We start from the raw sequence: 16,676 nt of genomic DNA, 5'->3' as shown, positions 1-16,676 counted from the left end.
GATTGCCGATAATTGATTATTGTTGATCTACTATATTGCTAGCCGATTGTTCATAATTGATACATAATTTATTATTTACAATCGATACTACAAGAATATGTTCGAATTCTATTACTTTAATGTAAATCATCTTAGTTTTGGATTAAACTTACGTTTGAATTTTATTGGTTTAGTTGCTTGGAGATATGGTCTTTGGTTTAGATCTCTGCTTCCGAACTCACCGTAGCAAACGGTTTTCAATTACTCAATCGACGCTTTGCAGAGGATTTACTAAATAAAAGACTGAGTAACCATCATTCATTGGCCGAAGATGTTTCATGTCTCTGAACCTCGACAACGTCTCCATCGAGATAAGTACCATCATATTATGTTATAAGCACGTCTATTTTTGTACACTGTACACATCTTTACTATCTTAAAAAAATATAAGAGATTATAATAATATAATTATAATATCGTAAAATAAAAAAAAAAATATATATAAGAGATTATAATAATATAATTATATCCCTTGGTAAAAAAATTTTAGATTTTATAATAAAATCTTTAGTAAAAGCGAAAAATAAAAGGTTTGAAATATATATATATATATATAAAGATATGATGCTTAATATTTATTTAGCATTCATTTATATGATTGTTTATAATATTTATGATTACTTTATTTGTTTAATCACAAATTTAAATCTAATAAAATTAGATATAATATTATGATGAAATATTTTAAGCCATTTATTCAACCTTCTTTGGTAAATACATTGAAAATTTAGTAACTAATTACTAAATAATAATTATTGATCATGTTTTCTTGGCATCACTACTATGGGAAGGTTTAAGTCCAAGTATATGACTATAAAAATTCACTAGTTCTTTAGAATAATCTAAAAAAGGTAAAAGAATATATACAAATCAACTTGTTTCTATTACCAAGATTATATAATAGAAAGTAATATCATATATGGAAATATAGTAGAAAATATATACTTTAAAAGTCACAAAAATTATTGTTGTCATGTAGACACAATATAGTAAAAACAATATATATATATTTAAAATATTAGAATATTGTTATTTGTGACTGAGTAAAATCCTGAGATGTTGATAAATAATCATGAATCACATCCTATTGATTTGGTCTATTATTTGAAGTGAATATGACTTTATGCTATAAGTGGTTTCCACTATTCTACTATAATATTAAGAAGTAGTAAAAAAAAAAGTATTGAAAGCTCAGGAAGAGTATATATATATTATTGTCTATGAGAACACAATTTGATATTAATGTGTTATACTCTCCCAAGTCTCAAAAGTTAAAAGGGTCCAAGATATAATACATGACCCCATGTGAGAATGTTATTGATTACAGAGGGATTCAAATCGAGATTGATAAACATGAAGTGTCATCATCTCGAGGGGGAGAATTAATGAATCCCACATAGGTGATGGAACAAATATAAGATTATGTTCACACCCAAAATAAGTTTAATCACTCATATGATAAAGCAAATCTTAAGGATTTGAAAAGTAATCATGTTGAGACAATAAAGAAGGAAGAATACTTTGAAATCATAAGTATCACCCAAGACAATCAAAGTATTTTTGAGATTACATGCTTTATCTAGAAGATAAAAATGCTTTGTGAAAATCTCATTGTTTGGCATGACCGGTTTGGCCATTCCGATTTAGTATTGATGCAAAAGAATAATCAGAAATTTCTGAAAACATTTACTAGAGAACCTAAAAGATTTTTCTTAGTGATTTGTTATGTGTGCTGCTTTACAAAGCAAGTCGAGAATATATGGCTTTCACCGACCCATGAATTTGGATAATGTCAATTTTCTGGTAAGTATACAAAACGATATTGTGGACTGATCACCCGCTATATATGTTTGTTATTAACTTACAACATGGAGTTTGTGAAAGTATTTGGTTAATTGACAATGGTGGTGAAACCATCCCAACTAATTGACATAAATGACTCTATATGTCAAGTAATCCGCATCATGCCAACGAATTATTATGAGTACTCCCCATTAAACTTGGTTTGGGTCAGTGTCCAGATAGATTCCATCTAAATGTGTTTATACATGTTAAGTTGCTCCACCATAGTGATTAAGATGGGTTTTGAAAGAATGTTAGAAATATGTTGGGTATCGATCTCTCTTGATGATTGAGGCTCGAGATACAGAGACTGTTGTTTTAGTGAGTCAGTCTTTCCAACATGAGGGGGAGAAAATAAACAGCTGTAAAGAAATATATTATAAGAAATTATCTTGATCCTCGTACTAAGAAATGTGCGTTAGAAATTAAAAAGATAATTTATTGGCAAAGTTTGCAAAGATGCTAAAAGCATGCAAGAGCCATTTTCTGACCTTGAGTGAAAATTCTCATATACCAGATGTGCTCCAATTAATGTCCTAGAAGGATAAGATCAACTGCTAGTAAGTCTAAAAATCGCATGAAGTGTGATAGACTTATGGTTCCAAATATAAGCATCCTCGGAAAAGAAAAGGAGCATAATTTAATATAGCATCGAGAAAGCAAAGAGTTATGGAAAATCTCTAGAAGGGATGTAGACATGAGTAAGAAAGAGATTCAGGTACCTGAGAATCATAATGAAAGGAAATCTCAATAAGTTGAGTCATGTCTAGAATGAAAAGGAACCAATAAGCAAATCGACGTCGTAATATATTTGCATGATGTGTTGCAGTTGATTATGTTATGGATAAAATCGAGGATCATGAACCGCGGTTAATAGAAAAAGTTTATTGAAAAGTGTACACAAAGAATGATTGGTTAATCATTGAAAGAAGTAACTATGAAATAGTTCAAGTCTCTTAAAGAGATAATATTTGGACTTGTAGTCCTTACACTTGAAAGTGTAAAATGAGTGACCATAAGTGGATATGTATGAGAAATTAAGTACGTGTAGTAGTACAATGATTCTCAGAAAATACTTACGAGAGATGTACTCTCTTTTGGTGGAAGCAACTATTTTAGATCCCTTATGAGTTTTGACAATAAGAGTAAGACTTGATTCAGTCTAGTGAGAAGGTTTTCAAACTATCAGAAGTTTCTCTTAAAGTGATCATATTGCTAGAAGCAATATTTTATAGTTCTCGAGAACATTGTAAAATTGAGAAAAGTTTTCTAGACTTTTGACACCTTTGAGGAGAAAATGGTGAAAGTTTATCTCTATGAGAAAATCATGGGTGTAGATCATTGTTATTGATCTTAGTGATCTCATAGTGGGTTGAAAATAGATCGGGAGCAAGCTAAGAGAAGATCTTAGAGTTGTGTAAATCCGAGATTGAACAATAGTTGTAATTATGTTCAAGAAATATTTTCAACAAAGTTTGAGGATGTAGGCATTTGATGAACCTTGTTCAAAGAAAAATTGTATGTGTCTCCTCTCTCTTCTACACTTACAAGTGGTTCTTATTGAAAGAATACAAGAACAAGTGTAAAGTATGTTGATAAAAGTATCTTACATGTAAAATGGTCTTGAAGTGCCATAAGAAGAGTTAAAAGAGAAAGTTTTACAAGGAGCATACAAATAAATCTTATGTATAAGATGATTGATTGGAAGATTGTATGTAAAAGAAGATTTGGGCTTAAAGTTCAAATAGATCTTCTATATGAAAGGGGTTCAAATGACTTGAAGTTCAATGACCCAGTAGAATATATGATGATCATATGAGTTTTGTACACTAAAGCACTGTTTATAACAGTTCCGAATAGATGATATATATTATCATAATCCATAACCTGAAGATGATGCTTTCAGGAGGAGAAATATGATCATAAGCGTGGTTGTACTCTTTTTCCATTATCATGGTTTTTATCCTATTGGGTTTTTCCATGAAAGGTTTTTAACGAGACAACAAAAGAACACGCGAAAGATAAACACCTGAAAAGGAATATTATGATTACAATGGTGAAAGACTATCATCTTCATAGTCTTTGAAATACAATGATGAGATTGTGAGAAACAAAGATAATGGTAAAGATGAGTCACTTGCGAGACCCATGACCAATAGAAGAATGGCGATACACATTTACTACAGATTCGTTCAAGTGAAGATTTGGCGAACCATTTACCAAGGCATTTCCAACCACTACTTTTAAGAAGTTACTTCATCATATTGGATCGGTCATATCGAAGATTTCAAGTGATGTACTCATGATGGGGAGTAAAAGCGCGCTGCACTCTTTTTCCCTTAACCATGGTTTTTTCCATTGGGTTTTCCTGGTAAGGTTTTTAACGAGACAGCATCTCATATACGCATTTGGGACTACATTTTTATAACGGTCATCCAAGGGGGAGTGTTATGAATATATTGTATTATGTGGATGTCCATTATCGACTCATTAGTGTAAACCCTAAATCCGAAAGTTGTATCACTATATATATGTTATATCCTATGGGATAGATTAATACTAGAGAAATATTTGCTAAACCTTTTGTTCTAACAGAATTAAAATATTATTAACAACCTTTTTTTGTTTACCACCAATGGAGATGCCTTAATTAGGCAAATCCTTGTTATACTTCTTTCGGAACGTCCAATTTGTTTTGTCTGTTAAATAGAGAGGTCTTTATCGAATTTTATGGTATCAGTGCGACATTGCTCATGGACCTTCTTGATTTCCGCTATGTTTCGTGTCTTCTTCTTCTCTACTGGATGTTCCACCAACAGGAATTGAAAGAGCATTTGGTGGAACGGACATCGAAATACGTATGTCCCATAAGAAACGAGATGAGATATAATCCACTCATTATCAAATCTATTTTGAGTTAGGACCAATGAAGCCTAATATCGTTACCAATTCAAAATTTGACTCGACCAACGTAGTTTAAACAGAATAAGTTTTCAGAACCGATCCTCGTAGGAAAGTAGGCTAAGCAACAATATGAAGCCCAAATTAAATATAGTTGGCCATGGCCAACTTATAAAGATCCCAACAAATAGCAAATTCATGGTTTCTTAAATTTCTGAGCAAACATCAACGTCCTTTTGCGCACTATATGTGAGGGTCTTGTAATATATTTTTCTTACTGTTAGCAGAAATTCTTATTGCTATACCTCTTTTTTATTCATGAACAGTAAGTAATTCATTTTTTTTACGGAAAGCTTACATCATTTCTAACATGAATCAACATTTTTAAAAAGAATTATAACATAATATAAAAATTATTGTTATATTTCTTATGAAAAATTATTTTGTTTGAAATAGGATTTATTTTTAATTGTTCTATAAATTTATAGATATCTTTTTAATACTAATTATTTAAGAATATTATAGTATTTTTTTTTATGGATATTATAGTTTTATATTGTTTGTTTGTTGTATTTGCATCAATATTTTGTTAAATATGAAATAGGAATTTTAATATTATAATTGTGAGCAAATAAATTTTATTAATTTATCAACTATATAAATTTAGTTTTACCAACCCGTCAATGTGGAACATTAAAACACACATTTTTTCTTCATAGATTGAGTAATATATGCTTATTTTAAAAAAAATCCAAATCACAACATATACTGAAAATTCTGCATATTTTTTAATCATAAGTATTATCTGAAAATTCCAAACAATTTACAAATAAAATAAAAGAAAGATGATAGGAGAACCATAATTTGAAATCTTAATAAAATCTTCGAAATCTAGTTAAAAATAATTTTATTGTCTACTTGGACATAAAATCTTAGTTTTTGAAATTTTGATTTGTTTATATTTAAAAAAAAATATTTAGTAATTTTCGTCCATAATTTTTTAGAGAGAGAAAATATATTTTTTTTTAACTAATAATTATCTGTATTTTTAAAAAATCTTAGCTGTTATTTTTTTTTCAAGTATAAATTAGTTATGATTTGAATAGATTTTGTTTTTACTTTTCTAATGGCAATTGAATATAATTTTTTACACATTTTAAGGTTAGTTTCATATTTGTACATCCCAATTAATATAGTAGGATTTCTAATTAATTAATATTTTTCGAAATTTGAAAATATTTTTAAACAAAATAGCTTTTTTTTTTTTGAATTTTTGGAGCCTCTGAAATTGTTTACAAAAACATTTAGATATTTGTAATGTGTTAAACACTATTTTACGTAAGCTAAGCATTGGTTTCACGAATTATTGCCATATAGGACAATAGAAGTGAAGAAGAAACATAGAAAATTTTGTGGTGAAAGTAGAGATACTCGAAGGATGTATTCTCTTGTATTATTAATGATTTAGTTGAATAAGTACATTATATAGTAAAGAATAAAGCCCTAAGTACAATGAGATCCTAAACCGACTTAGAATAAGAGAAAGGGCCAATGGGCCTTGTGGACTTGGATATATGAATGGGCCGGTTATGGAGATCCATCCTAAGTGATTTTCAACACTTCCCCTTGGATGACATAACCGTGCAAATGCTAAGAGCTCACCGTAATACGCTTGGGGATGCTGCCTCATTAAAACCTTACCAGAAAAACCTATTGGGATAAAATCATGGTGAAGAAAACAGAGTACAGCACGTATTACTCCCCCTATTCCAAGCATCACTAAAATTCCTTAAGTCTCTGCATCCCAATCTGGTGCGTGAGCTTCTTGAATGTTGATGTCGGTAATGACTTAGTGAAGAGATCGGCTGAATTATCGCATGAGGGAACTTGCACCATTTGAACTTCTCCGGCCTTTTGTAGTTCATGTGTGAAGAAGATTTTAGGTAGAATGTGCTTCGTCCGATCTCTCTTGATGTACCCTTCCTTGAGTTGTGCGATGCAAACGGTATTGTCCTCATATATGATAGTTGTTTCCTTGTCATCGGCCATGCCACAATCCGACCTGATAGCCAAAATTTCTGCATGATTAGATGATGTGACCACAATGGTTTGCTTCATCGAACGCCACGAGATTGCTGTACCACCGTGCGTAAACACATAACCGGTTTAGGACCTAGCATTATGTGGGTAGGATAGATAACCTGCATTAGCAAAACCAACTAAACATTCTTTGTTATAGTTAATATAAAATAAACCCAAATCCAACTTTCCTTGTAGGTAACGCAATACATGTATGATATCGTTCTAGTGCCTTTAGGTCGGACAAGAACTAAATCTTATTAGGAGGTTCACGGCAAAACAAATGTCTGGTTTAGTGTGGCTAGCCAAGAATATTAACGCTCCTATAGCACTGAGGTATGACACTTCCGGACCGATAATCTCTTCATCGTCCTTCTTTGGACCGAATGGATCACTGTCCAAATTTAGGCTTCTCACAACCATTGGGCTAGGCAATGGGTGAGCCTGGTCCATATTAAATCTCTTCAGTACCTTTTCAGTATATGACATTTGATGCACAAGGATTCCATCATTTATGTACTCAAGCTGCAATCCCAAACAGAATTTAGTTTTACCTAGGTCTTTCATTTTAAACTCTTACTTGAGATATTCAACTGTTTGGGCGATTCCCCCAGAGGTTCCTAGGATATTCAAATCATCCACATATACTGTTATGATTACAAACCCTTTGTTTGCAAACTTCTTTATAAAAATACATGGACTGATGGGATCATTCTTATAGCCTTCTTTGGCTAGGTACTCACTCAATCTAGTGTACCATATACGCCCACTTTGTTTCAGTCCATAAAGGGATTTCTTTAGCCTTATGCATTATTGTTCTCGAGAACCACTCTTATCTTTGAGCTCAATACCCTCTGGTAATCTCATATAAATTTCATTATCCAGTGGACCATATAAATATGCGGTCACTACATCCATTAGCCGCAAATCAAGTTTTTCTCTTATAGCCAGACTTATTAAAAATCTAAAAGTCGTTGCATCCATCACATGGGAGTATGTCTCCTCATAATCTATTCCTGGTCTTTGAGAGAATCATTGTGCTACAAGCCGTGCCTTATATCTGACAATTTCATTATTCTCATTTCTCTTCCTTACAAAGACCCATTTGTGTCCAACTGGCTTTATATCGAATGGTGTCCTTAAGATCGGACCAAACACATTCCTTTTCTTTAATGAATTTAACTCCACGTCAATGGCTTCTTTCCATTTTAACCATTCTGAACATTGAGTGCACTCTAATATAGATGTGGGTTCATGATCCTCATTTATTTCAAGTGCTACCCTGTATGCAAATATTTCATCGATGTCGACATCTTTTCGGTTCCATTGAATTCCAGACATGATATAATTTATTGAGATCTCATTATTATCAATACCTTCAGGACCTTGAGGTTCAGCGTCCCAAACCTCATTCGGTACCTTAGGATTTGCCGCGGCCATGTCTATATATTCCTTAACCTCGGTTTGATTTGCACCTTTCTTAGATTTCCGAGGGTTCGTATCTTTGGAACCTATTGGTCTACCACGTTTCAAACGTGCCTTAGACACTGTAGCAACTTGATTGTGTTCCTTGTGAACATCAATACGTACTGGTGCATTACAAGCTGGTATGTACGATTTCATAACTCTCTTGGGGTCAGCAAAGGAATCTGGCAATTGATTAGCTAGCTTTTTTAAATGTATAATCTTTTGGACCTCTGCCTCACATGCTAGAGTCCGAGAATCTTGCCAATTTAAGGATGTTTGATTCCATGATAATTCTTTGACCAGCTTGTTTGTCTCTCCACCCAACATAGGAAATTCGAATTCAGCAAACTGACAATCCGCGTATCTAGCCTTAAATAAATCACCCGTAGTTGGCTCTAGATACTTAATAATGGTGGGAGAATCATATCCAACATATATTTCCATCCTCCTTTGAGGTCTCATCTTTGTTCTCTGTGATGGTGCAATCAGTACATAAACGGCACACCCGAATGTTTTTAGATGGGATATGTCTGGCTCATGACCCGTTAGTAATTGGGATGGCGAATATTTATGCTCACTAGATGACCTGATGCGTATAAGCTCTGATGCATGTAATACTGCGTGTCCCTAAGCCGACACAGGAAGCTTCGACCTCATGAGTAATGGGTCGAGCAATCAATTGAATACGTTTAATAAAGGATTCAGCTAATCCATTTTGTGTATGTACATGTGCCACAGGATGCTCCACACTTACCCCCATGGACATACAATAATCATTAAACGTTTGGGATGTAAATTCACCAGCATTATCTAGACGTATAGTCTTAAGTGGAAAATCTCTTTAGTTACTTTGACTGGTGATGGCCTTTAATGAGTTTCTCTTGTGTACATGCTACACACGTGAGATTTTTAGGGATAACTCGTCTCTCTTTTAGAGTGTGCCCATTTGAATTCATAATTAGCTTACGCATCATGTTCGAACCCGGATGGCCAAGCCGGTCATTCCATAAAGTGAATTGTTCATTGAACATCTTGTTCGTTGCCATATTAGCCTCTATCATATTTATCTTAGCATGGTAAAGACCAGTGGATAATGTGGGTATAGTCTCTAAGACTTTCTTATGGCATTGGGTGATTTCAGTAATTGATATGTCTATATTTTGCATCTCCTTAGCATGCATTTGTCATACATTTAGCTAGGATAACTAGTCATTTTGCATCATTTTAGAACCTCTTTTATACACTTTGCATGTTTAGGAAGTTTTTGCATCATCCTTGCATGCATTGTGCATTTCGAAATATTTCAGGTGTTTAGGAGACGTCAGAGACGCACACAATCGAGCCACTCTCAACCTCCACAATCGAGCCACAATCAACCTCCACAATCGAGCCACTCTCAACCTCCACAATCGAGCCACTCTCAACCTACGCAATCAAGCCACTCTCAGGGCACCAGTTGGACCACTCAATCGAGCCATTACTCGAGCGACCGGTCTAGGGATTCAGCTTTTGACATCTTCATCAAAGTTGTAGCGAATTGAGTCATCTTTCCAATTCCGTTTATTTCAAGCCAATCAGAGGTGTGGTTCAAGAGTTCTCATCGTTTTAGTAGATGCGTATACACCCAGCTCGAGCCACTTTCATCGACCACGCTCGAGCCACTTTCACCGACCATGCTCGAGCCATTTTCACTCGCACGGCTCGACCCACTCCTACTCACACCAATCGAGCCACTGGACGCACACGGACGAAATCACGCATGCCATGAAGACGTTCCGTCTGACACGCTTCAGGAGACTCCCGAACCGACGCTCTATCTTGTCGTTTTAAGTTTCAGGGATTCACACGTTTTTACTATAAATACGTTTTGTTAAGTCTTTGCGGAGACATCTTATCTTTTATTCTCGTTTTGTTCTTAAGGTTCTACATAGCCACCTAAAACGTTTGAGACTTTCTATCTAGATATCTTTTAATCCGTTTAGTTTTTGCATTTGATTTCTTCTGCAAAGTTGTTCATCTCATTCTTGTCTATCTTATTATGCTTTGTTCAATATTTTCTGGATTTATGTTTTTGGTGATGATTTCCGGATCTGAGTAGTGCTAGAGTTCTTGGGGATGGGATAGATTAGGTGAAGGATCTTAGGATGTAGAGTGTTTAAGCTTGATTTGTATGATTCCCTTCTGGACTAGTGTTAGAATTACAAGTTTCTCTCTGATCAATTGGAACTAGGTTCGAGACATTTCCACACCCAAAAGGTGTTTGATGAAATGTCTAACCAACTAGTGCCAGAGACTTACGTTCCTAGTCTAAGAGATTAGTTGTCTAGGATGTTTGTTGACGTGAATGAACTTATTTTTCATGCCATGCTTGATCATGCTTCTCTAGCGAAAGCTCGGTATGGAAGTGGTTGAGTCTGAGTAGCTTTTGCCAAGAGATTGGATTAGCTAAGTTGTGATGTTCATTGTTTAGGGATAGTTTGCTTGTCGTATGTTAAACACTCTGTAGACTAGGAGACTCCACCGACATCAATTACTCCCATCCTTAGGACTTTTATCTTTTTGATTGATATTACATTCCTGAGACTGTTTCGTTTGTTCATGCTTAGAATCGTTTTCGGTTCCACTTATTCTTGTTCGCTTCTTGTCATACATTTTCGTTTCTAGTTTTGTGACTCATTTCCGTTTTGCATTCTGATCACTCTAGGATTGTTAGACATAAAAACACTCTTTTTGAATTGGCTTAACTTGTGATTTCTTGATTGCATCTTGAGTGGTAGCAACATCCCATTTGGATTGACACCTTAAGTATTACAACACATAAGGTTAATTGAACCTACTAGGAGACACACAAAAATCTTAGTATCAGTAATATATAGGAATTCTTGGTTTCCTTCACCCTTAGTTTCAACATGTAAACCATTCAAACGAATGTCTTTGAAACTCAATAAGCTCCTCTTTGAGTTGGGTGAATATAAGGCATCACTTATTTCAAGATGTGTGTCAGTTGGTAATAAAATATGTGTCTGGCCGTAGCCTTCAATTAAACTTGTTATACCCGCTATTGTGCTAATATTGACATTTTTCAAAATGAAATTAACAAAATATCTCTTATCTCTTATCTCAAAATAATTGAATTTAAACCAAAATTATAATTCAAAATAATAATCCAATAAAATTCAAAGCATAAAACATAGAAATTAAATCAAGATAATTTTAAATTTAATTATCCTCTCCTAGACAATCTGAAGTCTCATAATCCAATTGGTCATCATTCTCATGGTCGAAATCTCCTTCTCCATTGAGATGAACCAGGTTAGCTTCTGGATTCTTTTTCAAACTCTCTTGATAGAGATCAACAAGTTGCTTAGGTGTTCTGCATGTCTTTACCCAATGATTCTCTATACCACATCTATGGCAAATGGATTTGGTCTTATGTTGCGGTTTGAAAATTCCACGGCCTCTACCTCGACTATGACCGAAGTCTGATCGGTTCCCACGACCATGACCATCATAATTGTTTCCTTGGTAATTTCCATGAACACCACGTCCTCTTCCACCACGACCACGGCCGTGATACTTGCCTCTATGGACGTAGTTAGACTCTTTAGTCTCTTTAGGCTCTTTCTTGGTCATATCAACCTTGTGAGCTTCTGGTAATGGGGCAGTACCATGAGGTCTCATTGCACTGTTCATCAACAATAACTCATTTTTTTGCTCAGCAAGTAGCAAACAAGAGATGAGGCTTGCATATGTCTTAAAACCCTTTTCACTCTGATCAATTGGAACTAGGTTCGAGACATTTCCACACCCAAAAGGTGTTTGATGAAATGTCTAACCAACTAGTGCCAGAGACTTACGTTCCTAGTCTAAGAGATTAGTTGTCTAGGATGTTTGTTGACGTGAATGAACTTGTTTTTCATGCCATGCTTGATCATGCTTCTCTAGCGAAAGCTCGGTATGGAAGTGGTTGAGTCTGAGTAGCTTTTGCCAAGAGATTGGATTAGCTAAGTTGTGATGTTCATTGTTTAGGGATAGTTTGCTTGTCGTATGTTAAACACTCTGTAGACTAGGAGACTCCACCGACATCAATTACTCCCATCCTTAGGACTTTTATCTTTTTGATTGATATTACATTCCTGAGACTGTTTCGTTTGTTCATGCTTAGAATCGTTTTCGGTTCCACTTATTCTTGTTCGCTTCTTGTCATACATTTTCGTTTCTAGTTTTGTGACTCATTTCCGTTTTGCATTCTGATCACTCTAGGATTGTTAGACATAAAAACACTCTTTTTGAATTGGCTTAACTTGTGATTTCTTGATTGCATCTTGAGTGGTAGCAACATCCCATTTGGATTGACACCTTAAGTATTACAACACATAAGGTTAATTGAACCTACTAGGAGACACACAAAAATCTTAGTATCAGTAATATATAGGAACTCTTGGTTTCCTTCACCCTTAGTTTCAACATGTAAACCATTCAAACGAATGTCTTTGAAACTCAATAAGCTCCTCTTTGAGTTGGGTGAATATAAGGCATCACTTATTTCAAGATGTGTGTCAGTTGGTAATAAAATATGTGTCTGGCCGTAGCCTTCAATTAAACTTGTTATACCCGCTATTGTGCTAATATTGACATTTTTCAAAATGAAATTAACAAAATATCTCTTATCTCTTATCTCAAAATAATTGAATTTAAACCAAAATAATAATCCAAAATAATAATCCAATAAAATTCAAAGCATAAAACATAGAAATTAAATCAAGATAATTTTAAATTTAATTATCCTCTCCTAGACAATCTGAAGTCTCATAATCCAATTGGTCATCATTCTCATGGTCGAAATCTCCTTCTCCATTGAGATGAACCAGGTTAGCTTCTGGATTCTTTTTCAAACTCTCTTGATAGAGATCAACAAGTTGCTTAGGTGTTCTGCATGTCTTTACCCAATGATTCTCTATACCACATCTATGGCAAATGGATTTGGTCTTATGTTGCGGTTTGAAAATTCAACGGCCTCTACCTCGACTACGACCGAAGTCTGATCGGTTCCCACGACCATGACCATCATAATTGTTTCCTTGATAATTTCCATGAACACCACGTCCTCTTCCACCACGACCACGGCCGTGATACTTGCCTCTATGGACGTAGTTAGACTCTTTAGTCTCTTTAGGCTCTTTCTTGGTCATATCAACCTTGTGAGCTTCTGGTAATGGGGCAGTACCAGGAGGTCTCATTGCACTGTTCATCAACAATAACTCATTTTTTTGCTCAGCAAGTAGCAAACAAGAGATGAGGCTTGCATATGTCTTAAAACCCTTTTCACGATACTGTTGCTGAAGCAGTATGTTATTGGTGTGAAAGGTTGAGAATGTCTTCTCTAGCAAGTCCTCCTCAGTAACCTCCTTACCACATAATTTAAATATCGAGACTATCTTAAATAGCTTTGAATTATACTCATCCACGGATTTAAAATCCTGGATCCTTAGATTTTTCCAATCGAATTGAGCCTTTGGTAGGAGCACCGTCTTTTGGTGTCCATATCTATTTTTCAACTCTGTCCAAAGGTCAAGAGAATTCTCAATGGTAAGGTACTGATTTTTGAGACTCTCATTAAGGTGATGGCGTATGAGGAGAATCGCCTTGTATCTTTCCTTTTCGGTGGTATCATTACCATAGGTCCTTTGATTTCAACATAATTTTAGTGTCCAATGCCCATTGTAAATAGTTGTCTCCAGAGACATTAAGGGCAGCATATTGGAGATTGTTGATCTTTGCCATCTATAAAATAGAAAACAAGCACCCAATTATTATCATGCGGTATTTGAGACCGAACCATGCAATTGTCTTAGTCTTAGGTCATGCGATATTTGAGACCAAACCATGCCATTGTTTTAGTCTTAGGCCATGCGGTATTTGAGACCGAAACATGCATGAAAACAATCCTAGATAAATTATAGTCTAGTATGAACAGGAAAATATGCACATAATTTCAAGTTTTAGAAATTTTCCTTTTCTATAGATAAGATTTCCTTTTTCTTTAAATAGGATAATGACAAGAATTTTAGGGAGACGAATTTCTCTTAGGGTTCCGATTTTAGGATTTGATTTTAGGGTTTTGATTTTAAAAAAACAATCAATAATTATCGGATCTAAAACAAAGAACAATCATATTAATATTTTTCACTATGAGATTCGATTTTAGGTTTCTAGTTTTCAGGTTTTCATGCAATCGATTTTCAAGCAAGCAATCAATCACAACCAGATTTTAAACATGGTACAATCAGTTTAATTGCAAACAATCTACGCAATCCTAAACCTCATAGCAATTGAATTTTAAAGTTTTAGAGTTTTAGGGTTTTAGGGTTTCAAAGCTTAGGGTTTTGTTTGTTGATTGTTTACTTGTAGATTTTAGGGTTCTTATAGAATTAAGGACCAGATTCGATTCATATGTTCTGATAAGGTTTGATTGTTTACTTTAACACCTTTTGGAGTTGACTGGAATTGATCTGGGAGCTAAAGACCTCGGATGTAACTTCGAGCTTGATCACGAACTAGCAGCGAACCTCGGGCTGGTCACGAATAAGCAACGATCACGAATGGTCACTGGTTTGAACAACCGCCGAGCTTTGAACGAACAGGAGATGATGTGCGGCGGCGGTTTAGGGTTTTAGGGTTAGGGGATTTTTCTCAGTTTGAGCTTAGAGAAAACTCGTGCTGATAATGTGTTGTGAAAGTAGAGATACTCGAAGGATGTATTCTCTTGTATTAGTAATGATTCAATCGAATAAGTACATTATATAGTAAAGGATAAAGCCCTAAGTACAATGGGATCCTAAACCGACTTAGAATAAGAGAAGAGGGCCAATGGGCCTTGTGGACTTGGATATATGAATGGGCCGGTTATGGAGATTCATCCTAAGTGATTTACAACAAAATTCATGTACACTCTCCCTCACACGTTCTCTCTCCTGTTTTCTCCACCACAGACTTTTCATTGACGGTCTCCGGTCTCCGGTATGGTTTTGTATCCTATTGCATGAGTCTGGTTTTTCAGCCAACCACATTGTCTTCCTTGTCGCGGTTCTTGAAAGCAATGAGCCAATGAGCCTAAGCATTTTAAAGATGTCATGCTCATCAAGAAATGGTGCAAAGCTATGCAGAAAGAAATTGATGCTCTTGAGGCTAATCAGACATGGGATGTCACTGATCTACCCCCCTCCCGGAAGAAAGCTATCAGCAGCAAATGGGTGTATAAATTAAAATTCAATTCCGACGGAACACTTGAAACACACAAAGCTCGCTTGGTTGTAATGGGGAATCATCAAAAAGAAGGGACAAACTTCAAGGAAACATTTGCTCTTGTTGCTAAAATGACTATTGTTCGTTCTCTTCTAGGTGTAGTGGCTGCCAATGACTAGGAAGTTCACCAAATGGACGTCCACAACGCCTTCTTACATGGTGATCTTGATGAAGAGATGTACATGAAACTTCCTTCGGGATTCAAGTCATCAGATCCAAAGAAAGTTTGTCGTCTTCGCAAATCTTTATACGGCTTTAACTAGGCTCCTCGCTATTGGTTTTCGAAGTTGTCTACTGCTCTTCGGGAACTTGGTTTTACGCAAAGCTATCAGGACTACTCATTATTTTCCTTACGCCAAGGGGAGCTTATTCTTCATGTTTTGGTGTATGTGGATGACTTTGTTGTTAATGATCTTCATGCCATCAACGAATTTAAGCTTCAACTCAACAAGTGTTTTCATATGAAGGATTTGGGCAAGCTTAAATATTTTCTTGGGATTGAGGTTTCTCGGGGTCCAGATGGCTTTTGTCTATCCCAACGCAAGTATGCTCTCGACATCATCACTGAAGTTGGTCTCTTAGGTGCCAAACCATCTCTAGTTCCTATCGAGCAGAACCAAAAGCTTGCCTATGTCAAGGGTCCTGCATTTGATAATCCGGAGCAGTATCGACGTTTAGTGGGCCGGTTCATCTACTTAACAATCACCAGACCGGATTTGAGTTACGCTGTGCATATTCTTTCTCAGTTTATGAAAGCACCTCTCGTGGCTCATTGGGAAGCTACCTTGCGCCTTGTTCGTTACCTCAAAGGTTCTCCTACCCTAGGTATCTTCCTCCGTTCAGATAGCGAACTTCATAGCAGTGCTTATTGCGACTCCGACTACAAAGCCTGTCCTAGAACATGTTGGTTTCTCTCCGCCTACATTGTTTACTTGGGAGATTCACCGATTTCTTGGAAGACAAAGAAACAGAAGACAGTTTCCTCGTCTTCTGCTGAAGTGGAGTACCGTGCTATGGCCTATACTCTAAAGGAAATCAAATGG

At 35.4% G+C, this 16,676-nt stretch overlaps 1 pseudogene; it reads right to left on the bottom strand.

Annotated features, from left to right (window-relative positions):
* Positions 1-13,280: 13,280 nt before the first annotated feature.
* LOC147928014 (uncharacterized) lies at positions 13,281-14,112 on the bottom strand (annotated as a pseudogene).
* Positions 14,113-16,676: the final 2,564 nt, after the last annotated feature.

The sequence above is a fragment of the Camelina sativa genome, chromosome 14 (assembly GCF_030686135.1).
Source record: "Camelina sativa cultivar CO46 ecotype springtype chromosome 14, ASM3068613v1".
In the NCBI taxonomy this organism is placed as follows: domain Eukaryota; kingdom Viridiplantae; phylum Streptophyta; class Magnoliopsida; order Brassicales; family Brassicaceae; genus Camelina; species Camelina sativa.
The sequence above is the reverse complement of the archived record's forward strand: the minus strand, read 5'-3'. Positions and strand labels throughout refer to the sequence as shown.